Consider the following 19,009-nt stretch of genomic DNA (forward strand, 5'->3'; position numbering starts at 1 on the left):
TTTTTGATTGTTATTATTACTATTTTTTAGTGCTTTTTTTTTTTTTTTTTTTTATTCCTTTTTTAAGAAAATTATTTTATTTATTTTTCATAAGAAAATTTTCAATCACATTGTTTTTTTCATGCCTGAAGAGGAATAAAAACACTCAGGAAAAAAATCTTGATTAAGGTTCTCATAATTCGTGCATGAAAGGGTTAAAATGGGGATTATACATTACAGAGGTTGTGGCCTCATTAAATTGCTTTTTTTTTTTAACCCATATCTTTATTAAATTGTTAACACATTACATATGTTTTCTGACATGAATTGGTAACATTGCGTAGACCTCCCCTGAGCGTAATAGTTATAGTTTTCACACATTTTATCAGTAAATACATGTTTCTTTGCTTCAAAAATGAAACGCATGGTGTCCAGCTGAGCGGGCATTTTTGCAACTTCATGAAAAAAAGTTCATAAGAATTTTTTTGATTGTTATTATTACTATTGTTTTTAGTGCTTTTTTTTATTATTACTTTTTTAAAAAAATTATTTTATTTATTTTTCATAAGAAAATTTTCAATCACATTGTTTTTTTCATGCCTGAAGAGGAATAAAAACACTCAGGAAAAAAATCTTGATTAAGGTTCTCATAATTCGTGCATGAAAGGGTTAAAATGGGGATTATACATTACAGAGGTTGTGGCCTGATGAAATGACGTTTTTTTTTAAAGACATATCTTTATTAAATTGTTAACATATTACATATCTTTTCTGACATGAATTAGTAGCATTGTATGGGTCTCCCCTGAGCATAAGCCCCCAGAACCACAAGCACCGCCCCCCCCCCCCCCCCCCCCCCAGACCAAGGTTATAATAGTTTTGGATTTTTCATTATAGTTTAGTTTTACTTAGTTTTGACTTTTTTTTTTCTCTAATTCAGTTAGTTTTAATTAGTTTTTAGAGCAGGTTTGCTAGTTTTTTATTAGTTTTCGTTATTTTCTAAATGGTTTGTTTTAGTTTAGTTTTTTTAAAAATATCTTTTATCTTCTTGTCCGTTGTATTCAAATAAATCCCAGACAGGACTCTGCTGTTTTCGCCCACCTTTAGTCTCCATGTTTCCAGGTAGAGTGGGGATGAAAAGCAGACTCTAAACGACAAGTGATGAGAAGTGATGGACCGTTAAATATCATACGGTGCCAGCAGCTAAAATTGCTTGAGGGAAATAAATTGATTTCTAATTCGATTTTTTGTTTTTGTTATTTTCTAAATGCTTAGTTTTAGTTTAGTTTTAGTTTTTTACCTCTGCCAGGAGGTATTGTGATCACTTTACTTTGTGTGTTTGGGTGTGTGCATGTTTGTTTGTTTGTTAGCAAGATAACTCAAAAAGTTATGGACAGATTTTCATGAAATTTTCAGAAAATGTTGACCCTGGCACAAGGAAGAAATGATAAAATTTTGGCGGTGTTCGGGGGGGCAGATCTGTCTTGGCGGAGGTCTGTGCTCTCCGAGTGCTTTTCTTGTTTACTGTATATCTTTTCTTCTCCGTCGTATTCAAATAAATCCCAGACAGGACTCTGCTGTTTTCGCCCACCTTTAGTCTCCATGTTTCCAGGTAGAGTGGGGACGAAAAGATGACTCAAAACGATAAGTGAAGTTAAATATCATACGGTGCCAGCAGCTAAAACTGCTTGAGGGAAATAAATCGATTTCATATCAATCCGACACTGACAAAGACGAAAACAAAGGGAATTTTATCCATAATTTTTATCCGTTTTAGTTAGTTTTGTAAATACACAATACAGTTTCAGTTAGTTATCATTTTTTTCTTTTATTTATAGTTTTTATTTATTTCAGTTAACAAAAATGTTTTCACAATTTTAATTTTCATCATTTCGTTAGTTTTCGTTAACAATAATAACCTTGCCCCAGACTACCTGTGAATTTTGAAACAGCAATGAAAGTACATGACAAAGTAATAATTGACAATGTAACTAATAGGGACTTGAATACTTGTCAACATCCATTTTTGTATGTCTGATAGATAATCAAACATCATTTAACAACAATAATCCAAAAAAAAAAAGAGTTATGATGATGAGATATCAGGCCTTGGGAAATGAATTCCATATCATGTGGAAGATATGAGTTTTCCCTTTAATTGTGTACGGGAGCCTTGCCATAGATATGCAGAATGAGGTTATTTACATTTTTGGAAAAGTTATATTATGAATCTAATCCCAGGAATCAATAATCCCTATTAGATTTGTTATCAGTAGCATCTTTGTAGTGAAATTACATCAGAGAGCTTCATTTGATCAACTGTTAGTGGTTTAATCCACAGCAATGCGCCATATTCTATTCTATTTTGTGTTTTATAGTGGTATAAAATTAGCCAATGACCAGGAGGAAACACTAAAAAAACTGGAAATACTTTATTTTTATTGGAGAGGAAAGGAATTTAAGATGTCAGACTAATGCAGTGCAGTAAAAAGTTGAATATTTACCTCGGAGGTGTACTGCAGTAGAAGCATGAAGCTGCAGATAATGGAAGAAACTCAGTAGATCAGATCCATACTTCATTAAGTTCTTAGTTTCATCCCACCAGTGGTTTACTCTCTAATCTATAACATGTTTTTTCAGTCGATTCCTGTTAGCGAAACAACACTGAGGGGTTTAAAGTGTCTGAATTAAACCATTACACTTCAGTGTTTCAGGAGACACTCAGTATCCCCTTCACATCTGTTCCAACACCTTAAAAATTATAACCTGACCTCTGAGTTCAGGCTGGATTATACTGTAGAGTCTCCTTTTACAGCGTTTTGGTCAACTGTCCTCTAGTAATAATGAGCTGCATCTGAACACGGGACGAATACTGACTAGATCTACATTATGTGAGGAAAAGTTTTTGAGAGAAGTTTGACACCTGCAGTTGAAATTTGCCAAACTGCACAATACTTCATATCAATTTGATTCTAAAGTTTTTATTCTTTGGCAAAAACAGTTATTACAATGGCCTTCTGTTATATGAGGTCATCTTTTCCTATATTGTTGATTGTTTTTGTCGGTTTTATTCTTGCATTTGCTTTTATTTATTGACATTTTTTGCTGTGTTTGTCTTTTTATTTCATCTTTAGCTTAATTTACTTTTCTTGTTTCCTACCCTCTGAGTTAAGAGCATTTTTAACTCAGTGTTTAGAAAATACTTACCCTTTAGCTGTATCAGCCCGCCCGTGGGCCGAAAAAAATTATATTAATATTCATCTACTATAAAAATATAATAAATCAGGACAATGGATGTTTTTTTTTTACTTTTGCTCAAAGTTTAGACCCTAATGTTAATAAAAGTACATGGAAAGTGTATTTTAGTGCAAACTTTAATGTTCAAACATGAGTTTTAATCTTTGTAGGGTGAAATATACGCTATTAAAAATCTCCGACACAAACAATTAATTTATGCATATCATCGTCAATCCAGCCGAAAAAAAAAAAACAGGTGAGGATGAAAAAATTCTAATTTCTCTTTGAGTTTGTTACAGTTTACTCAGGCGTAGTAATAGATACAATATTTTAGACAATGGGAATAGATTCTGTGAGGTCTCTAAATGTCCATAGACACCAAGAACATCCATATGAACCTTATTAGTGTGAAGTAATTCTTCATTTACTTTGGGTATGTGTTTTTAGGTGTTTTTCCCCTGAAAATATGGTCAGGGTTAAACAGATTAATCCACCTCTTATTTTAAGCAGAAATTCAGTCTGTGACCTTCTGATAGTATATTTTTGGAGTTTTCATTATTTCAGGATTATTTTTCATTGTCAGATGTTCTTCACTTATGTGTTATTAGTGAGAAAATAGTTTTTTGTTGTCGTTTCTCATTTAAATATAGCTTATTTCTTTATTCAGTTTGTAAAGCAAACATTTTCTGTGTCTTTTATTAGATTTGGCCTGACATGTACAAACAAGAAAACCACGTCTGTATGTTATATTTATAACAAATGGTGAAATGGTTCACTACAATGGAACTGGGATGGATGGATGGATAGACAATGGATGGATGGATGGATAGACAATGGATGGATGGATGGATGGATGGATGGATGGAAGGACAGATGATGATGGATGGATGGACAGACAATGGATGGATGAATGGATGGATGGATGGATGAATGTATGGAAGGACAGATGATGATGGATGGATGGATGGATGGATGGACAGACGATGGATGGATGGATGGATGGATGATGGATGGACAGATGATGGATGAATGGGTGGATGAATGGATGAACAAATAGAAGATGATGGATAAATGGATGGCAGCATGGATGGATGAACCGATGAACGGATGGATGAATGGATGGACAGATGGACAGACATGATAGATGGATGATAGAATTATAATACACTTATTATAATTATTACTTTTTGGAGTAAAATCTGATCTGAAAAGGTTTCCCTTAATAATTTGTCCTAAACTTAGAAAAAATAAGAAACTTAAATCCGTTTGAAACATAAAACTGAAAGTAAAGTCTGTCAGGCTGTTGATTCACACAAACAAGCAGAAACACAAACTTCTCCACACTGACTGACACTAAAAAGCACTGATCTGGGACTAAATGAGCTTCAATCGCTGCTGCTTCCTCCTCCTTCACTTCCAGCTGCACAGTTTTCCATATAAGCAGAGGACGTTCACACCTTCACTTCCTCTGTCATTCCAGCGGCAGCGGCGCCGGCAATTAAAGCTGTTTTCCAGGAGCTCATCCTGAGCTGACGGGTGTCAGTTTGGGTAAAATACGCCGTCTCCTCCTTTCTATTTTCAGGAGCAGTGAGGAGACGCTAATGGGGAAAAGCATGTGGTCCGTCCTGGAATGGAACGATAGGACGGTGCTGAGGGTGGAGGGCTGGGGGGTGGGGGCTGCGGACCGGCCTTGACAGGATAATCTCTGCTGTGTTTTCTTTGGCCGCCGTCAGCCTCCGCCATTCGCAGGAAACTAACCGTGATAATTCCGCTGTCTGCCGGTAATTGGCTACTGAGATTCAGAGTCTTTTCACACCTCCAACCATCGCCCATGTCAGGGGAAACGCCCGATTGAATTAGCTGGACAGATTAATGGATGGAAAGGCAGATAAATGGATAAATATCTCGACCTACCTGAATACTGAAATAACACCAATTACAAAAAGGCCTCAAAAGTACTGGAATGAGATTCCGAGGGAAACTCCGAGGAAAGGTTATTTAACAATGTTTCACTGATCCTCTCAGGAGCCTGGGATGTCGATTCTGGTCACAACGGCAGAAATAAGAATAAATAATGAAATAAATGTCTGAAGGGCGGGTGGAGAAGTAAGATCCAGTTCTCAAACTTAAGGGAAAACTAAGAAAACTAAGGCTCAATCCCAATTAGGGATGTAAACAATTAATCGAATAACGATGAATTGTCCATAAGAATTTGCTCGATTAAATTATTAATTGTTAGTTCATTGCCCTTGTCTACCTGTCCACACCTGTCCAAGGCTGCCGCTTTGTCTGTGCTGCGATGCCGCGGCTGGGATAGCCGGTCATCGAACTGGATCATGGCATTGACGTGTTAGAACGTCTTTATGGACATGGTGGACCAAACACAGACTGGCCCGTCTGTCTGTGGGAGTGGTGCCCCCCTGACTAAATACACGCACAAATGCGGGGTCGGTATCGGAGTGTTTTCCCTGGAGGTTGGTCTAGTCCACGGTCAGTGAGACAGAAGTTGAAAACATCCTCCAGGATCCTGATTTGGGCCACAGGTATGTTGAGCATTTGCAAAGCTTCAGGAGGTGGAGAAAAGATAAATGAGTAAAAAATTTCACTTTCACTTCTGTGGGGGCACGGACTGCACCACCCCGTACCCCCATAGTATTAGTAGTAGCACGTAAAGTGACGCATGCACACGTGCGGCTACCAACCAACACGCACGCATCCCCCAGCCGTACTGCGAGCGTGTGAGTACCCTCCCCCACGACGAAACGCATGCGCGTGCACCCACCCACCCACCAGCGAAACACATGCGCATGCACCCCCCCGTTACACACCGCCACATCAACAGATGAATTCCACAGGAAACACTGACTGTATCCAATGGTACAATAAATCAGTCATTAAGGAATGTGACATGCTTTTGTCATGAAGTGTATAAACAATATTTAGCTTTTATTCTTCTAGACCGTATTGAAAAAGAAATTCAGGTTCTCAGGAAAATTGCCGCTTATCAATTAATTCTTAACCAATCGATAAGGTCAACCAACTAATGATTAATGGATTAATCAATAATTTGTATCCCTAATTCCAATTCACCCTTTGGCCCCTCCCCCTTACCCCTACCCCTCTGTTTTGCGGGTACACATGAAGAGGTAGTGTTGTCCTGAATCTCGATTAAACGCAGGGGAAGGGCTAAGGTGGAGGACTGTAAAGTCTTCGAAATGGAGATTATGCAGGACCACACTACGAACAAAGGGGTAGGAGAAATTTCACATAATTCTGTTGAAATCAACAGCAAGATGGAGATAAACACAGCCAAAAAGTGTAGCAGTGTGGTGAAAAAAACACACAAATGTACGAATTTTCTTCGTAAACTACTTAATCATTTGATCAACTGTTTAATGTCGTTTCAACATGTTATAGATCGCATTTCTACAGTTTTTAGTTGATGGGTGTAAATAGATGACCAAAGCCCATGGAACAGAGACGGTTACAGCTGCTCAAGACATGGTGAATACTTTTGAAAACAAAGCTGTCGTATCTCTTTGGCATATCTGTTTATAGGCATTGATGACTGCTGACGCAGTGTTTTTCAACCTTGGGGTCGGGACCTCATATGGGGTCACCTGGAATTCAAATGGGGTCGCCTGAAATTTCTAGTAATTGATTTAAAAAAAAAAATAAAAAATTACTAATAAAAAATATATGGTGACTTGAAACACAATCCCAATACATATAAGACGTTACAAACTGTGAGTCTGAAACTGCAGCACTGTGGTTCTGTTTATCTGTCAAATGTTCACTGTGGTTGGTTTCAGATGCTGCAGCTCATTCATAATTCATAGTTTGAGTTCTTGTTTGTTCAGTATTAATTGTCAGCCTTGTAAATCCAAGATGGACTGACTGTACATATCCTGACCAAGGAAAATCAAAGTCTCCCTTTGTGCAGTAATCTACACCTGGCTTTTCTGCCTCCATCCATAATAATACACATTATATAGACTAATGTTGTCTATAATTAACATTTATTTGCAACATAGCATAGCAAACTATTACATGATCCAAAACAAATTAATTTTAGCAAAAAAAAAAAAAAAACTAAAAACAAAAGGTCTCAATTTTGGGGCCGCCAGAAATTGTGATGTTAAAATGGGGTCACGAGTCAAAAAAGGTTGGGAACCACTGACGTAACAGGTCTGCAAGGGTTGGATCATTTCATAGGAGAATGTTTCAACCCCTAACCTTTGCAGCTCCGTTTCAAGGGGTAGTGCCAAGTGCAAGGGCCAAGGGGGAGGGGCCAAGGGGTGAACTGGCTACATTCAGACAGCAGGCCTTAATGCACAATTCAGATTTTTTGGTGAAATCCAATTTTTTTGTGTGCTCGTTCATATTCCACATTAAATGCGACTTCTGTCAGTTTTGAGTATGGACTGTATGCGACCCTGAAGTGACCCACATGCACAAAAGAGGTCCTGATGTAATATGTGACCACGCAGACACACACTCTGTGTACAGAAATAACACTCCTGGGACGCAGAATGGACTCTGTGCACAGCTCCACTTCTTCCTGAACTTCAGGTGGCTCCTTTATTTCCTTTCTTTCATTACTGGACACACTGATTAATCCAGGTGTGTCTGCTACTTCTTATTGTGACTACTGATTAATTAGGCACACCTGGATTAATCAGTGTGTCCAATAATGAGAGACAGGAAATAAAGGAGACACCTGAAGTTCAGGAAGTAGTGGAGCTGTGCATAGAACGATGGATAAGTGTGACCTGGCCGTTCAGACTGAAGTCGCATTGCAAACTAGAAAAGCACTCGGAGAGCGCAGACCTCCGCCAAGGCTGATCAGTGGCCCCCCCCTCGTGGGCCCCCCCACACCAAGGAGGTTATGTTTTTGCCAGGGTTTGTTTATCTGTCTGTTTGTTTGTCTGTCCGTTAGTGTGCAACATAACTCAAAAGTTATGGACAGACTTTGATGAAATTTTCTGGTCTGCACCCCCCCGTGGGCCCCCCCACCCCTAATCACCACCAAAATTTAATCATTTCTTCCTTATCCCATTTCCAACAAACCCTGAAAATTTCATCAAAATCTGTCCATAACTTTTTGAGTTATGTTGCACACTAACGGACAGACAAACAGACAGACAAACAAACAAACCCTGGCAAAAACACAACCTCCTTGGCAGAGGTAAATATCAGATATGTATCAGATTTAGGACCACATATGAAAGTGGCCTGGGTCAGATTTGAAAACAAACAAATAAACAAACAAACAAACAAACAAACAAACAAACAAAACAGATTAGTGCTGTTCAAACTGTCTTTAACAGATCAGATACAGGTCACATACAGGCAAAAAAATCAGATTTGGGCCACGTCCATCAGTAGATTGTCCTCACTGTGTTGTTTTGTGTTTTTATGATGTTTTGCCTTTTGTCAGTCGTCTTTCTTGTTGCCTGCCTAGGGACTACAGATGGAAACTAGAAGCACTCGGAGAGCGCAGACCTCCGCCAAGGCTGATCAGTGCCCCCCCCGTGGGCCCCCCCACCCCCGATCACCACCAAAATTTAATCATTTCTTCCTCATCCCATTTCCAACAAACCCTGAAAATTTCATCAAAATCTGTCCATAACTTTTTGAGTTATGTTGCACACTAACGGACAGACAAACAAACAAACAAACAAACAAACAAACAAACAGACAGACAAACAAACAAACCCTGGCAAAAACATAACCTCCTTGGCGGAGGTAATAATTAGTACTGTTGCTACAATCTGGCATATTTACAACTGCAATTGTAGATGTTCATTAATATGCACTGTCCCTAACAAGGTTATAATAGTTTTGGATTTTTCATTATTGTTTAGTTTCATTTAATTTTGACTTTTTTTTTTCTCTAATTCAGTTAGTTTTAATTACTTTTTAGAGCAGGTTTGCTAGTTTTTATTAGTTTTCATTATTTTCTAAATGCTTCGTTTTAGTTTCATTTTAGTTTTTTTTTTATAGCTTCTATCTTCTTTGCCATCATATTCAAATAAATCCCAGACAGGACTCTGCTGCTTTCTCCCAACTTTAGTCTCCACGTTTCCAGGTAGAGTGGGGACCAGAAGACGACTGGAAACCACAAGTGACAAGAAGTGACAGACCGTTAAATATCATATGGTGCCAGCAGCTAAAATTGCTTGAGGGAAATAAATCGCTTTCATATCAATCCGACACTGACAAAAGATGAAAACGAAGGGAATTTTATCCATAATTTTTATATGTTTTTGTTAGTTTTGTAAGCACACAATACAGTTTCAGTTAGTTATCGTTTTTTTCTTTTAATTGTAGTTTTTATTTATTTCAGTTAACGAAAATGTTTTTACAATTCTAGTTTTCGTCATTTCGTTAGTTTTCGTTAACGATAATAACCTTGGTCCCTAATAAATAAATAAACATTTGCCTGCAGTCTGAACGTAGCCTTAGTGTTTTCTTCTACATCAGGACTGCCAGACTTAGTCCAGGGCCCACATTCAACCCAATATGATCTCAAGTGGGTTAGACCAGTAAAATTATAGAATAGTAACATAAAAATAATACATTTTTCTCTTCGTTTTAGTGTGAAAAAAGTACAACTACAGTACAAAATGTGAATAATATGACCAACCATGTACAACCTTAAATTTCTCAAGAAAAATAAGTGCAATTTCAACAACATTATGTCTCAGCTTATTAACACAACTTACAGTGGATCTACAAATGCACAAAATATTTAGAAACAGGCGTAATATGGTTAAAGTTGCCATTATTTTTCATCTCCACATTTTATTGTGAAAGGATAGTTCATAAATATAAACATTTTCATCATATACTTTTATTTAAAAAAAAAAAAAAATTTGAACCAAAAGAAAATTTGGAGTTGTCATCATTTGTTTGTTATTATTCTAATATTCTATTATACTTGAGATCATATTAGTCTGTATGCGGCCCCTGAGCTAAAATGAGTTTTAAGGTGATGAAATACATGAAACTCTTAATAAAAGGCAAAAAAATGTGCTGTTCATATCTGCACTTTTGCTTTTTTTTATGCCCCTTATCTTTCCTTTCCTTATCTTAAAACTTTATACACGTGTAATTTTGCATTAAAATGATGTAATACATAGAAAAATATTAAATAAAGGTTAAAAATATGCCATTTATGTTTCTGTTCTTGGTATTTTAATGTCTTGTATCGTATCTTCCTGCGCTTTTTCTTTGTTTGTTTCACTATTTTACATGCAAAACACCTTTTTGTGGCATATTCGATGCTTAAAACTCAAAAATCCCATTTGGGGTAAAAAAAAAAAAAAGAACTTAACAACACTAATACTTTTGAGTATAAAACTTTGTGTTCTGATCCACATTTACGCATAATATTCTAATTCAGACTGTGTCCACGTGTGTTTGCAGGTTGGTACTTCCAGGACCAGGACCTTCAGACGTCCACGTGTCTTCGTGTTGCTTCTGTTCTGTCCTGGTGCCAAATCCAGATCAATAAAGGTCATCAGCTTCTTAATGACTTTTAGAGAAAACTGAGTGATGAGGAGAAAGACAAAGACAGAGCCAAAGCCCAGAGAGAGTATCCCAGACGGCTCTTTATTATTCTGACACTACAGTTTAGGTGTGCAACTGTAAAACAATACAGAAGTCAGTGTGGGATTTCAGTGCGGCTCCATACCATTGCTTTTAACAAAACAGTAGAAATTGAGAACATTCCAGTAGAAAAAAGACAGACTAGAAGCTTTTCCTAAAGGGCCCCGTTTATTAAAATCATCCAACACTTCAGGAATAAATCTGCAGCCGACGAGAAATTAATCCTGGTGAGAGAATTCTGCAGGTTCTGTCGATTCTCTAAGGTAAGTGAAACGATAAATATTTCTGTCACTATCCGGGGAAATGGCTTTCATCTGTTTTAACGTCACATTCGATGCAATATGACCAATCGGATTACGGCAGAGGATCATTTTTATAAATGAGGCCCCTCGGTCCCCAGAGAGGTGGATCAGAGGTGGGTCGGTCAGCAGGATGCAGACCGACTGAACATCATTAGCATGCTGAGGAGGAGGGAGGAAGAGGAGGAGGTGGAGGAGGTGGAGGAGGAGGAAGGAGGAGGAAACCTATCGGGCTTTGTTCAGACTCCAACAAACTCAGATTTGACTTTTACAACAGATTTTCCAGACTGTTACTTCAAAGTCTGATCAAATTTCCACATCCAGGTGTTTCCAATCTCTCTGTCTGGGTTGCTATGGTAACGACACAGGTGCATTTCAAGCCAGAGGATGGACACTATTGGACAATGCAAGCCATGTTGCTGTCTTTTGATATCAGTTTTCAGTCCAACATGGATGAGATGGAACTGTACTTTAATGTTGCTCCTAACTAGATTTCATATTTCCATTTAATAATTTACGGTGAAAATCACCAGAAGACAACTTGTTTCCGTGTTGTCGTTTGTTATCACTGCACAATCTGAACATGATCTGTTCTACTGATGTGACACTGGTAATTTATAGGCATGTCAGGGATTTAAATAAAATATGATCTTTGGTTTTACTGGTGAAATAAAATAAAATGAATAAAAAAAATAGACACAAAGTTAACTCAAAACCATAACTGTAACTGCACACCCAGAGGTGGATGTTCACTTAATTAGTTCTTGTATTTTATGTTAACATGAAGTATTTTGGTAACTTGGTTTTGAGGAAGTAAATAAAATGTCATTTTTATTCTACTACTAACTACATTTTTTTATTCCAATAAATGTTTTTTCACAGATCAGCCAAAGTGCTAACTGTGGCTAACATTAGCCTTCACTAACTGTAACCAATATTAGATAGAGCTAATTATAGCTAACATTAACGGGAGCTTACCAATAGCTAACTCATGTTACCCAGAGCTACCTGTAATTAACATTATATAATGATAATTGCTGGTAACATTTGGTAAAATGAAAAGTAATCTGACTAAAGACTTCTTAAGTCAAGCTAATTGTAGCTAATGTTATCTAGAGGTAACTGTAGTTAGCATTAGCTACAACTAACTGCAGCCAATGTTAGAGTTAATTGCGGCTAACATTAACCACAGCTTACCAATAGCTAACTGATGTTACCCAGAGCTAGCTGTAATTAACATTATATAAAGATAATTGCAGGCAACATTTGGTAAAGTGAAAAATAATCTGACTAAAGACTTCTTCAGTCAAGCTAATACTAGCTAATGTTAGCTAGAGGTAACTGTAACATTAACTGCAACTAACTGCAGGCACTGTTAGAGTTAACTGCAGCTAACATTAACCAGAGTTTATATCGCTAACTGATGTTACCCAGAGCTAGCTGTACTTCACATTATATAAAGATAACTGCAGGTAACATTTGGTAAAGTGAACAGGAATCTGACTAAAATCTTCTTCAGTCAAGCTATATGTAGCTAATGTTAGCTAGAAGTATTTGTAGCTAACATTAGCTACCACTCCATAGCTCATTCATGTTACCTAGAGCCAGCCTTAGGATGCATCTGTGGAACCAGATCGGACCCTGATGTGGACCAGTTTTTCTAAATTCTGATTTCATGCTCCTGTCGTTCATACTTTGATAAATCGTCACTGACAGTCTGAACAAGGCCAGAGTGACAAAGGAAAGGAAATGTAAGAGGAGGGGAAGAGGACGACTCGTCCAAAAGTAGAAAGTAGGACTTTTGACAAACATCATCTGTGCTGCCAGTGGAAAAGCTGGAGCGGCAGATTGAGGAGGGGGCTCGTTGTACATTCAAGTGGCAAAGCCGGAGGAATCCTGTGCTGAAAGGTGTGTGTGTGTGCAGGGCTCAGATCACAGGACGAGATGCCCTTCATTCTCTTGTCAAATTAAAAAAGAGGAGGACGAGCTCGCTGCTGCTTCGCCTCTGACAAGTCACAAAGTTTGAGGAGAGTTCGCTGACAGGAAATCTATGGCAGGAGTCTGTTCTGTCCTGGAGGAACCGCTTCCACCGCCTCCCACTTAAGAATAGACCTTCCACAGTTCTGATTTAGGTCCCAAATCACTCCACTAAAAGTCCAACCTGCAAAATGACAAACTTTTCCACCAATTCTCTCCCAGAAACTACAGTTGTGTTTCACAAAATGGAAAAATGATGCACTGTTAAGAAACAGAAAACCCACTCTTTCCTTGTAATTATGATCTGCTGGATGTTTTTAATGGACTCCAGTGTCATTTCTGGTCAGTTTTAGGGAAAATTCAGCCTGTCTATCTATAGATTCTTATAGTTATGCAAAAAAATTCTGATGTCCGCTCATAATTACACATTTTTAATGTTTTCTAAATCAATGCATTAATGTATTAAAGGACATATTTTGTAAGGAAACTGGGATTTTTAATATTTGTCGTATTTCTTAATATTTTAATATCTGTGGCGATTAAACCCACTATGTTATTTTATATCAAATTCTTCTTTCTACAAGTGAACGAGATGATAAAAATATTACAGCTGTTAATATTAAATAGCATTAGCAGTTGTATTTTATACTACAGGTTGAATTTAATGTAGCTTTAATTTTTAAAAAATGGTGCTTTGTTGCATTTCAGTTTAATTTTTTGGTTAGATATCGTCACTTTACTAAAATAATTGTTAATCATTTTTTCCAGGTTTTTCAGGAAACACAAAAATCTTAACCAGAAATTGAGTATTTGATCATTTAGGCAGGAAAAAAAGGTAATTTTTGACCAAAACTTACTCAGGCAATTATTTTAGGAAGGTGAAACTATGATGATATAACTTAAAAATTACCATAATATGAGGATATAATGGAAATGTGTGTAATATGTACCCGTGGTTTCAGGTACAGGGTGAACAAAAACATATTTACTGCATCGCAAATCTAAAATGGTTGACTTTTCAAAGCAGAGTTCACCTAAATATCACCAAACTTCATGTCATTCAGATTCACTGAGCTGCAGAAAAGGTGATGATGAAAGAAAAACACTAAGATGAATTCAAATGCGGCTCCATCTGTCTCATTATTGCAGACATATTTTCAGAACTTGACACTAACATTATTATCATTATCAGTATTAATCCAAGAAGGAGAAGGATGGGTTCAGCAGATCTGGGTCACCCTGTTCTGAAGCTTCTGTTTTTGTTCATTTTCAACTCAATCCTGATACATTCAACCATCAGACGGGCAGCGAATGAAAGGAAAAAACAGATGCTTAATCAAATGCAGTGTCTGGAGGTTTCAACAAGTTCATTTCAAGCCTTTTAAAGACATTTAGAAATGCAATAAAACAGAAAAAAGCTTCTCAATGTACTCTTCTCAGGTCAGATCAAAGTAAAACTAATGCCGTGTCCACATTAATATGGAGATTTTTCTCAAATAAAGTATCTGTGTCCACATGACAAAATTTAAGAAGAAAAATAAGTGCAAATTTAATGATATTCTGCCTCAGTTTATCATTTGCACCTGTGCGTTACAACTTACAGATCACAGAGGATCTACAAATACACAAAACATTTAGTAACAGACAGAATATTATTAAATTGTACTTACTTTTCTTTAGACATTTCAAATTGTTCATATGTGTTAAAGGATTCAGGGTTCCAACAAGTTTGTTTGAGTTAAATTTAAGTCTTTTAAAGTCCTTTTTAAGACCACTTAGAACAGAATTTAAACCCCATTTCACAGACTATTTCACGGCCGTACTGGAAAACATTTGTAGAATTTAGGAAAACTCGTGTCAGTCAGGTCGAATATGATCTTTTCTCCAAACAGGCCTTATTAAATTTGCACTTCCTCATGCTTACTATTCGCTTAAAAGGTGCCAAAGTCGTCTTTCTCGGGCGATGCTGCATGAATTAAACGGCAGGAATTCAAACAGGTTGTAGAAATCCACTGGATTTTTGCCAAAATAAATATGAAGATATCTTTGCAGCACCTGGAAGGTTCAAATTCAAACTGTATGAACTATTAGAGCCCAAATACACAAATAAATGAACCACAGACTAATAAAAGTGGGTTTAGTTAAATATGAGCCCTTTAAGGCAGTGTTTTTCAACCTTGGGGTCGGGACCCCACGTGGGGTTGCCGGAAATTTCTATTAATTGATTTAAAAAAAAAAAAAAACTTTATAAAAAAATATATGGTGAGTTAAGAGAGACAATCTCATTCATTGCATAAAAGACATGACAAACTGTGAGTCTGAAACTGCAGCACTGTGGTTCTGTTTATCTGTCAAATGTTCATTGTGGTCAGTTTCAGATGCTGCAGCTCTTTCATAATTCATAGTTTGAGTTCTTGTTTGTTCAGTATTAATTGTCAGCCTTGTAAATCCAAGCTGGACTGACTGTACATATCCTGACCAAGGAAAATCAAATTCTCCTTTTGTGCAGTAATCTACACCTGGCTTTTCTGCCTCCGTCCATAATAATATACATTATATAGACTAAATGTCACCTAAAGTTAACATTTATTTGCAACATAGTATAGCAAACTATTACATGATCAAAAACAAATTAATTTTAGCAAAAAAAATGTCTCCATTCTGGGGTCACCAGAAGACTGTGATGTTAAAATGGGGTCACGAGCCAAAAAAGGTTGGGAACCACTGCCTTTAAGGTATTAAATGCAGATTTGTAAATTCAAGACTTTTTTAAGACTTTTTAAGACCCGGCGGAACCCTGGGTTAGTTTGTAAATGTAAACGTTTTTGTGTAATTGTACTATTTTACACTAAAACAAAGACAAAAGTTCAGAGTTGACATTATTTATAAGTTATTATGAAAGTATTTTACTGATCTGAATTTGGCTCCTGAGATAAAATGAGTGAAATTTTTTTCATTTACAAATTCATCCCACAGGCCAGACTAGATATCAGGTCGGTTTTAGGCCACGGGCCATATATTTACCACCTGTGTTGTAGACCAGGGGTGTCAAACTCATTTTAGTTCAGTTCCACATTCAGCTAAATTTAATCTGAAGTGGGCCGAACCAGTAAAATAATAACATAGTAATATATAAATAATGTCAACTCCAAAATTTTAGTAAAATTAAACAAGGAAAAATGTTTACATCTACAAACTATCCTTTCAAACAATGTGAATAACATGAACAAACTCAAAAAATAAGTGTAATTTTAACAATATTATGCTTCAGTTGACATTTTTACATGTTCATTATAACTTACAGATCACAGTGGATCTACAAATACTCAAAATATGTAATATCAGTTGGAATATTGTTAAAATTGTGCTTATTTCTCATAAAACATTTCAGGTCGTTCATATTTGTTCAGGTTATTCACATTTTTTTGTGAAATTATGCTTTGTTTTAGTGTAAATACATGAAAATATTTACATTTACAAAGAAAGAAATTTGGAGTTGTGAGTATTTATGTTATTATGATAGTATTTTACTGATCCGAGTCACTTGAGATTGAATTGGTCTGAATGTGGAACCTGAACTTATAATATATAAATAATGTCAACTCCAAAATTTTAGTAAAATTAACCAATGAAAAATGTTTACATCTACAAACTACCCTTTCAAACAATGTGAATAACATGAACAAACTCAAAAAATAAGTGTAATTTTAACAATATTATGCTTCAGTTGATCATTTTCATGTGTTCATTATAACTTACAGATCACAGTGGATCTACAAATACACAAAATATGTAATATCAGTTGGAATATTGTTAAAATTGTACTTACTTCTCATAAAACATTTCAGGTTATTCATATTTGTTCAGGTCATTCACATTTTTTGTGAAATTATGCTTTGTTTTAGTGGAAATACATGAAAATATTTACATTTACAAAGAAAGAAATGTGGAGTTGTGAATATTTATACAGGGGTTGGACAAAATAATGGAAACACCTTCACCTCAAGATGATAATGCCCCAATCCAAGAATGGCATGAGGAACATTCTAATGAAGTTGAGCATCTCGTATGGCCGGCACAGTCCCCAGACCTCAACATTATTGAGCATTTATGGTCAGTTTTAGAGATTCAAGTAAGACGTCGATTTCCACCGCCATCGTCTCTAAAAGAGTTGGAGGGTATTCTAACTGAAGAATGGCTTAAAATTCCTTTGGAAACAATTCACAAGTTGTATGAATCAATACCTCGGAGAATTGAGGCTGTAATTGCCACAAAAGGCGGACCTACACCATATTAAATTATATTTTGTTGATTTTTTAAGGTGTTTCCATTATTTTGTCCAACCCCTGTATGTTATTATGATAGTATTTTACTGATCCGAGTCACTTGAGATTGAATTGGTCTGAATGTGGAACCTGAACTAAAAGGATTGTTAATATCTTAGTGTAATTTTTGCATTTCACAACTTCATCCCAAGGGCCGGACTGGACCCTTTGGCAGGCCAGATTTGGCCCCCGGGCCGTATGTTTGGCACCTGTGCTGTAGACAGTAGAACACCACCCTACTGTTTTTTCCTTTAATTTGTCGCCCGTCTGTAACTCAAACACTGAGGCTGTAAATATCTCGGATTCTCCTCTCAGCTCCGCAGTCTGGCGTGCTGCATTTGGAATCCGTTCTTTTCCATCCCTAAGTGTTTTCCTCATCTCCCACAAAGCTTTTAACGTCTCCCAGAGAAGCGTTTGTGAGCGGAGAACAAAGCCTTCGCGACTACAACCCGGTCGGTCTGAAAGAAGCATCAAACATCACATGGAACCATCTGCGGATCCACAACAAAACCCGCCTCCACTGACACCGGTACCGCTGCAGTGCATTGTGGTCCACCGCCATCTCTCATCTGAGTGAACTCTACCTGAAACGCCGTACTTGGATTTGATATGTAATCTGCAGCCGGAAAAACATGCACAGATAGAAACCGGACGAAGAACGGCCATTAAATCTGTTTTAAGGGTGGACTAAAGCACATTTTTTTTCTTTGGGTAAAGAAATAAGGACCTGGATAAAAGTTCTGTATGACTTCAAAAGCACTTTTCGGGGATAATTATTCTAAGTTTCATGCAAGATAAAGAACCTACTGTCTGCTATTACCTTTTACATCAGTTAAATATACCATCGCCCATAAATGTGTGACTAAATCGTCTTGAATGGATAAGAAACTACAACAATCTTTAATCAATACTAAACGTCTACAGCCATGCAGGCGGATCTGTGAGGCTGTTTGTCCTGAGGGTCTCGTCTTATTGTTCATAGAAGGGGTTTATCTGCTGTACATGTGTCATATTCACCTCAATAAACTCATACTTCAGTCTCCTCTGCAGTTCTTCAGCATCTTAATCTACTTTTAAGCTTATATTTGCATACATGGACAATAGAAATATAATATGTGTGTGTGTAACATATGGCATATTATATGGACAAAAGTATGTGGACACGTTGAATTCAGGTGTTTCTTTTCTAACAGGGGTCTGGGATACAAAATAATAACAACTAATGTCAGAGTATAGTTTTATATTATGGGATAAATATCATTGCATTGGTTAGTTTGGTTTAAATTGTTATCTTTGTTTCCAAAATGCCTCAGAAATGATTTGGACTTCATTTCTCTCAACACTGTAAGCCCGGACTTTGTGTTTACTAAAATGCTTTAATTCCAATGTACTCAAATGATTTAAGTTTTATTCCATTACTATAAAATGTTAAGTATATTCTACTAATTTGTAGACATAGTTGGAAGTACGAAAAAGTTTAAGTTGAAGGGATTTAAATCACTAAGTTTTAGTCATAACCACACCTTTTTATCTCCGCATTGCATTGTGGGTATTGGGCATGTTGTTGAAAATGTGTTC

The sequence above is a fragment of the Sphaeramia orbicularis genome, chromosome 22 (assembly GCF_902148855.1).
Source record: "Sphaeramia orbicularis chromosome 22, fSphaOr1.1, whole genome shotgun sequence".
Classification (NCBI taxonomy): Eukaryota; Metazoa; Chordata; class Actinopteri; order Kurtiformes; family Apogonidae; genus Sphaeramia; species Sphaeramia orbicularis.